Source organism: Kogia breviceps, chromosome 13 (assembly GCF_026419965.1).
Source record: "Kogia breviceps isolate mKogBre1 chromosome 13, mKogBre1 haplotype 1, whole genome shotgun sequence".
NCBI classification, from domain to species: Eukaryota; Metazoa; Chordata; class Mammalia; order Artiodactyla; family Physeteridae; genus Kogia; species Kogia breviceps.
The window spans coordinates 35,370,544-35,379,122 of NC_081322.1; the positions used below are offsets into that span (position 1 = coordinate 35,370,544).

An 8,579-nucleotide genomic window follows, 5' to 3' on the forward strand; every position below is an offset into this window, starting at 1 on the left:
GTTTGTGAAGATGTTTCTAAAGAGTTAGTAGACTGAGCAAAGAAGATTCATACTTAACAGTATTGAGAGTCATCATCCAATCTGTTGAAGTCTCAAATAGAACAAGAAGCTGGAGGAAGGATAAATTCTTGCTATCTCTTCTTGAGCTGGGACATCCATCTTTTCCTGCTCTCTTATATCAGGGCTCTTGATTCTCGGGCCTTTGTACTCTAGGAGGTACACCAATGTTCCTCCAGTTTCTTAGGTATTTGGCTTTGGACTAGGAGTTACATCAGTGGCTCCCATGGTTCTCAGGACTTCATACTCAGACTGAATTATAGTACCTGCTTTTCTGCTTCTCTAGCTTGGAGAAAGCATAAGTCAGCTTCCATAATTGTGTGAGCTAATTCTCAAAATAAATTTCTTCATCTATCTATCAATCATCTGTTGGTATCCCATTGGTTCTGTTTCTCTAGAGAACCCTAACTGATATGAATGTTAAATCATTTGTTGTAATTTTCTTTTTTGTGCTTATTTTTGCTGTTTGGAAGAGGTGTTGTGCCAACTCTGGTATTTTATTTTTTTGCCATCTTTGCCTGTAAAACCCTAAACTTCACTCTTTGCCTCTTATTTCCATTACCAGTTAATATGGAAACAGATGTCTTTTCTTGCACCATTTTCTTGCCCAGCCATGGTGACTTGCAAAGCTTAAGCCCAAGAACTGTGCTCACTTTTAATTTGTTCCCCCATGTTCAGTCCTCTGAAAAACCACTCTTCTTTTCAGAATTTTCACAGTTAAGGTGGAATTTGTCTTTCTGGCAGTGATTTTAGGTCAATCCTCTGATATATATGTGTATACGCGCACACACACACACACACACACACACACACACACACGTTTTTACTCAAAAAAAATGCCTAGCAATAGATTTATATATGGCCTAAAACAAAGCTTTTGAAATGTTTTCTTGAAATCTTACCATCTCACTATGTTTCTTATCTGTTTGTTTGTTGACCTCATTGGTGGGAATAGAAGACTCAACCCAGCCTGTATGGGAACATTTGCAAAAAAAAAAAAAAAAAAGAAAAGTAATTTTTATTTTGTCTATAGCCATCCTAGCTCATGTGATCTCATGAACACTGAATTATTATCATATAACCTAAAAAGAGTCCCAAAACATAGATTCTGAGAACAGTTATAGCAATCTTAAACAGTGAATATTTTTACTGTTGTGTTGAAATAAGGAGCAGAAAATTAAATTACTAGAACACAGCTTGAGTTCTTTCTTAGAAAAATGTTCCAAAGCATGTTTATTGAGGTTGCCTCTGGGACTTCTCCCAGATGTGCACTAAAATGCTATTTATAGAGGAAATATCTTTCATAAAATCAGTTTCCCCTCTCCAAACTTTCTGTTTTTGTTAAGATGACTACTACATTGAATGTAGACACCAAATTCTTTGAGCCTTGTACATTTATTTTTATTTCTCATTTGAACCATTATTCTGCCTTATCGACCCACTTATTCATATAAGGCACTCAAATGTTGAGAACAACTGATGAGTGTATTCATGAACCCCATCTATGTATAAATGTATAAATAACCATTTAACCTTTAAATATCTTGATAATCATTCAGCAAGTCAAAGTCATAGATGTCACCAGTTTTAATGCACGCACTTATGTGCTCTTAGATTTTATCACTTACAACCATTAAGAATTGAAAGGATAATTTATCTTGAAGGTTGAAGCATGTGTCTTTTAACTAAGTGTTATCAGGAGACAAAAAAAGGAACCATAAACAGATGGATTAGTTCTCTGTGCACTAAATCTAAAGGGTACAGAGCTGCATGATATGTTCTCTTTTGTTTTTGTCCCTAGCTCAAGGTCACAAGTGGAAAATAGTAATTCTTCTCTGAAAGCCTCATATTATATTGTTTTTTCTGCAGTTATGCAGAAAATTGTATTCATTATATTTATATTAATTTTTTTGCTTTTCCCATGCTTTATGTTTTTTTTTTTTTTTTTTTTTTTTTTTTTTTTTTTTTTTTTTTTTTTGCGGTATGCGGGCCTCTCACTGTTGTGGCCTCTCCCATTGCGGAGCACAGCCTGCGAACGCGCAGGCTCAGCGGCCATGGCTCACGGGCCCAGCCGCTCCGCGGCATGTGGGATCTTCCCGGACCAGGGCACGAACCCGTGTCTCCTGCATCGGCAGGCAGATTCTCAACCACTGCGCCATCAGGGAAGCCCTGCTTTATGTATTTTTAAAGGGTTACTTTTACTGAAATAATATCCAATAAAATCAGGCAAATGCGTAATGCTAGGGTAGAATAAAGAGCAAAAAGAAATAACATTGTTGCGAACATATACTAAATGTTATTTACTTTAAAAAAACTAACTCATTTAACACTTACATCACTCCTATAATTTGGATAATGTAGGACAACGTTAAAGATGAGGAAATGGAGATTATATCCTCTATATAACTTATACAAAGTCGTAGTTTCTCTGTTAAGTAGAATAGCCCAGATTAAATGCCAGGTTTATGTGATGTTTTCTATAATTTAATACCTAGTAGAATATTAAAGAATACATGCAAAATTTATGTACAAACTCAGGATTTATAAAATACAGTTGTAATGCACTGTAAACTATTATGAGTATGCTATTGGCAAAGGATAGATACATAGATCAATGGAACAAAAAAAGGTAATCAAAAGGTAGACCCACACACATATGGCCAATATATTTTGACAGAGAGGTAAAGGCAATTCAATGGATAAAGAATATCCTTTAAACAATTGATGATGGAGCAAGTGGAATCCATAAGCTAATAACTAAACTCAACCTAAACCTCCCACCTTACACTATAAGTCAAAATAGATTATAAATGTAAATGTAAAAAGTAAACTTACAAAACACTGGAGGGAAAAAAATAAGATAAAAATCTTTGTGGCCTGGTGTTAGATAATGAATTCTTAAATGTGACAGGGAGCAACAGACTGGGAGAGAATATTTGCCATCGCACATCTGACAAAAGAATTTTAACTGTAATATATAAAGAACTCTCAATACACAACAGAAATAAAACAAAAACCCCAATTAGCAAAAGTGGGTATAAGACTTGAACGAATACTTTATCAAAGAAGATATATAAAAGTTAAAAACGGACATAAAATTTGTTCAACATTATTAGTGAGGAGGGAAATGCAAATGAAAACCATAATGAGAGTCACTATAACACCTTTTAGGATGGCTAAAATAAAAATTATTGATAATCTCAAGTGATAACAAAGATGTATAACAACTGGAACTCTCATGCACTGCCCCTGGTTATGGAAAATGATACAGCTACTCTGAAAAGAGTATGGCAGTTTCTAATAAAGATAAACACATAATTACCTCTATGACCCAGTAATCACACTACTGTGTATTAAGCTAAAGAAAGAAAAACTTATCTTCAAGCAAAAACCTGTACATGAGTGTTCACATAAGTCATAATTCAAAAAAACTAGAAACAACCTTAACATTCTTCACCATGGATGAATCACAGAAGCATTATGCAAGTGAGATAAGCCAATCTCAAAAGTTCATATACTGTTTGATTCCATTTGTATGACATTTACAAGAAGATACATCTATAATGACAAAGAGAGAGTAGGTAGCAAGATAGTAGGAGTTACCTACCTACCTACTCTTTTTTTTTAATACAAAATGATTTATTAAAAAACCAGTAAGACACTGCTACAATATGACACTGTCACACTGGGCTTTTAACATGAGACTGGGGGGGGGGGCATAAAACACATTGATTCTGAAGCAGAGCAATTAAGAAATAAAACAATGAAAGCGAATTTCTTTTAATGAGAACTCAGAATTAAACTTCAGAGGGACCCAACATCATACTTCCATTTGGGGACTTGACACAAAAACTTTAGTTTGAACTGCTGTTAGCAGGTGGCAGGAGCCACCTTCAAATGAAGCTTCAATGTGGAAAATACTGCTTCACCACCTGTTGGGGATAAGTTGCAGATGGAATAATTTAGTATGGTTTGTAGCTATTTTGATGACCACCTCGCCTGGATGCTTTCCCATAATCACTCTGCTGGTCACCATCTCTTCCTTGAGCTCTTCCCGCAAATCCTCCTCTAGATCCCTACTGTTGCTGTTGCTGATACTGTTCCTTCGACATAGCTACTTTTATTCCACATTTACTAAGACCAACATTGTGGTATTTCTTTTCCATTATCTTCTTCACTGGTTCCTCTTCCTTAAAGGTTATAAAGCAGAATCCACGCCTCTTACAGGCTCTTTTGTTTTCGTGGCTTTGGCCCTCTTAGGATCAATCACCTTCCCATTCAATTTATGTTCTTTCTGATCCACGGCCTTATCTTCACTCTCCGACTCTTTAAATAGCACAAAGCCAAAACCCCTTGATCGCTCTGTGATAAGATCTAGCTTCAGAGTGCAGTCTATGACTTCACCAAATTTGGAGAAGCAATACTTCAGATCTTTCTTTGTAGTATCCCAGCTAAGCCCTCCTATAACCATTTTCCATTCTTCTCGCTGTGCCTTCGCTGCTTCAGAGTGTAGGAGGATGGTAGTAGTTAGGAGGATGGTGTGACTTAAAAGAGAATATCACAAGGTAGTGTTTTGGGGTAATGGATCTGTTCTGTACCCAGATTGCTATATGGTTACATGTATCTATACATGTGTTAAAATTCATAGAACTGTACACCAAAAATGTACTTAAAAAAACCTATTGCAGCCCTCAGAAAAAAATCTATAATTGTGTCAGTGGTGTCAAAGTTATAACCATAAGATGCAATTTTGAATAATATCCCCAGTTATTATATGAAAACATAATTCTGTACTAAATAAATAATACCATCCTCTGAAATATATCAGGCATGAAGCTTTGAGGACACAAAAACTTAATTGAGTATGTAAACATAAACCAATAGTAATTACTACTGCTTGTGTTAATTTTTAATGTTTATGTAATCAAAATAAAGAATATTGCAAGGTTCCTCTAAAGAATTTGATTTTCCCATAAAATACTGTTGATATTCAATCTTTTTTTTTTTTTTGGCTGCCCCACGTGGCTTGTGGGATCTTAGTTCCCTGACCAGAGATTGAACTCTGGCCCTCACCAGGAAATTCGATATTCAATCTTTTTAAACTTACCAGTTATTCATATGTTTCACTATGAATGTTTCTAACCTTTTACTTATCTTTTTCTTCTATGACTCATCCCTGTGTTCTGAAAGGAAGTTTATTTTTGAAAATAATTTAAAATATACTATAAGTTTTTAAAATAAGTTCAACATCATAATAAAATCAGTTTTGGGGACAATAAAAATTTTTAAAATAATACATTATTATAAGTTCTTAGCACCTGCTTTCACTTTCCAGTGAATCTTGGTTTGGACAGCATATTATTTGTTTAAGTTAGTAGTGATTTTATTTTCTTACTGTGGCACAGAACTTTTTGTTGTTGTTGTTGTTGTTTAGACAACTACACATAATTTATTTATTTATTTTTAACATCTTTATTGGAGTATAACTGTTTTACAATGGTGTGTTAGTTTCTACTTTATAACAGAGTGAATCAGTTATACATATATATATGTTCCCATATCTCTTCCCTCTTGCGTCTCCCTCCCTCCCACCCTCCCTATCCCACCCCTCTAGGTGGTCACAAAGCACGGAGCTGATCTCCCTGTGTGGCACAGTATTTTATTTCCCTCCATCTAATTAAAATTCTTTCTTCATTTGGTTGGCATCCAACTCTACTTCCTCCCGTACTTTCGTTTTTTCTTTGCTCTGATCCCCTATAGATCTTGTATGTACGCCCTTGTTAACAATGATAGGTTTTTGCCTAATACTGTTTTTTCCTATCATGTTTTTTGTTAAATAAGTCAAAATTTCTTTCAGAGCAATAAAAATGATTTACTTCTTTTATACAGAGGTATAACATGTATCTAGGATATTGTTACAGTTTACACAATGTTTGATGGACTTATTATCCTACCACTGATTGGTGAATCATCATAGAATTAATTTTGCATCCCTTGGCATGCCACTTAGTAAATTAGAAAATAGGAAGTTGTAGAGAAATGATTCTGTACTTATACTTAAAATGTGTGTATCTCTTCCAAAATAGATTATGATATTTAAAAGAAACACGTGAGCTTAGAAAGTTAAGCTGCTTGAGAGCTGATAGCTGCCCTGTCCTATTATAGAGAGATTTCCTTAGATTGCTAGAATAAGTCCTTAGAGTCAGCAGACTGACTTGCTCTTGTCACACAGCGATTGAGCAAGCCCTAAATTAGACATGTGTCAGATTACAAGGGTATTCACACAGCACCCACGTGCCTAGTTGCCTACCATAGCAAAACACCATGGGAGTTAATGAGGAGTGGTACATTTCTTTAAAAGTGTATGAGTTTTAGTTTGATACAAACAAAGAAGAAAGTCTGGGGTTGGGAGAAAAGACCTGTGTTTTCATATATAGATAAGAAATTCCATAAACTCATAAGGTTTAAACACTCTATTAAGATAAATTAATAGCTGTGTTGCCTAAGATTTTTAGCCTTGTCCCTTGTTGTAAGTCTGTACCATCCATTAGTAAGTAGCTGACTTAGAAGTAGACTTTATTGAGGAGAGGGAGGAAGGTCTCCAGATGCTTGTGATTGTCCTTTTATATGTGCATATTTATTGAAATGCAATGTTACTTCTTTTAAGAGTTCTAAGTTCCTGGATAGAAATACCTGTATTCCATTTTTCCAGTGCCTTGCAACATTGTGTGTAGAGTAGATAATAAAATTTTATTGAGTGGATGTTAAATACATAATTTCCAGGAATTGAATATTAAGATAGAAAACATATTAAATGCATAAATAAATTTTACCTGTTGCTCTTCATATCCAAGTATTAAGCATATTCTGAGTTATCTACTGGTCCAAGTTAGGTCTTTAAAGGTAGAGAGCTAGTTGGGATTAGGCAGAGTTTATGATGTAATAGTTTGTGTTAAGGGTTTTGAAGGGAGAGTTGAATAGTAAGCTGTTAGCCTTTAGAAACAATCTATTTATTGGTTTACAGTTGTATTTTCCAGGTCCAACCATGTCCTGGAGTAAATAGTTGCTGTTGCCTGTGATCAGATTATTCAATACAAAGACATGCTTTCCTAAGCATGCCTGGTCACAGGATGGGAAAATATGTTTGGTCCCATTATTGGTTTGGATAGGGACAGGGGATTATGTTGGTTTCAGTTTTCATTATTATTTTTATGTTGTTGCTTCTTATTCTTCTGCTCAGCACTCATTTTTTGAATCTCCATTACACTTGTATTGAATATCTTCTACACATTCCCCTGCATCTAACCTTTCACTTATCTTTTTCTTCTATGACTCATTCTTGTGTTCTGAAAGGATTTCTTGGGCTAATGCTCTCAATCAGTAAATTTATTTTCTACAGAATTCAATCTGTTATCTGCTGTCTATATCATTTTTAAACTCTGTAATCATATTTGGTTTTATATTTTTATTTTTAAAATAATAGAGCAGTATTTCCTCATGTCAGATATTCTATCACTTTGTATGACAGGATCATTCAGTTAAACAGCCAAACTGTATACGTTGTGTTATGTTAAGACTATCTTCTTAAGATAATTATGTTGATAGGAAATCGCATCTGAATTTATAAGGACATAATAAATAAATTTAGGTTTTATGAAAATGTTCAATTTTCATGTGCATTAACATTTGCATTGATATTTTTGAAATAGCAGAATTGTAAAATTAAGAGCTCTCCTTTCTAAACTTTAATTATATTATGCCTATCCAAATGAAGATTTGAAGGCAACATTTGTTTTTTCAGTGAAGATATTTATCTTTTCCCAAGTAGAAAACTGACAAAAAGGATTAACACAATGCTAAAAAATAGACCGTTTCTCTCAAATGATCTATAGGAAAAAAATGATAGTAATTTGAGCTTACTTTAATATTATAAAAATAAATATTTAACAAAATATTATGCAAAGACTTTGAAATATTTTATTAAATAAGCTAATGGTGTTTTATCAAACTAATGATTAAATCTCAAATGTATTTAAAATATAGTTTTCCAATATCACTGCTTTGAATTTTTTAATGCACTCTTCTTTAAGTGCTGAGGGAAAAAAAAAAAAAGTATATATATTGCTTAATCTGGCCGCATTGCATTGCATTACACTGCTTTCTAGCTTTATTCTGTCCAGTAGAGCATTTCATTTTACAACAGGTGAACGTGTGTCACTATTTATTTCTACCTCTGAAGTGGACTAGCTTTGTAATGCAGCATATTCATACTCTCGGAAAGAGGAAGCATCTTAATTGCTCTACTTCTAGGGAAAGCAAACAAGTCCTGCTCATTGAACTTACTAAATTGTTTGTAAAAGCAGAACAAAGGTGACAATATCCTGAATCATAACATCATATTCTCAGAATTATCAGATCACGTACAATTTTATTCAACTAGAAATTTTCTGAAATAAAACAACAGCTAGAGTGTTTTCCTATTGTTAATCTGCAACATCTGGAATCTAATTTAAAACATCACC

The 8,579-nt window shown here is 34.0% G+C and overlaps 1 pseudogene; it reads right to left on the reverse strand.

The window, feature by feature from the left end:
• Positions 1 to 3,920: 3,920 nt before the first annotated feature.
• Positions 3,921 to 8,326, reverse strand: LOC131767791 (heterogeneous nuclear ribonucleoprotein D0 pseudogene; annotated as a pseudogene).
• Between the last annotated feature and the right edge of the window lie 253 nt (positions 8,327 to 8,579).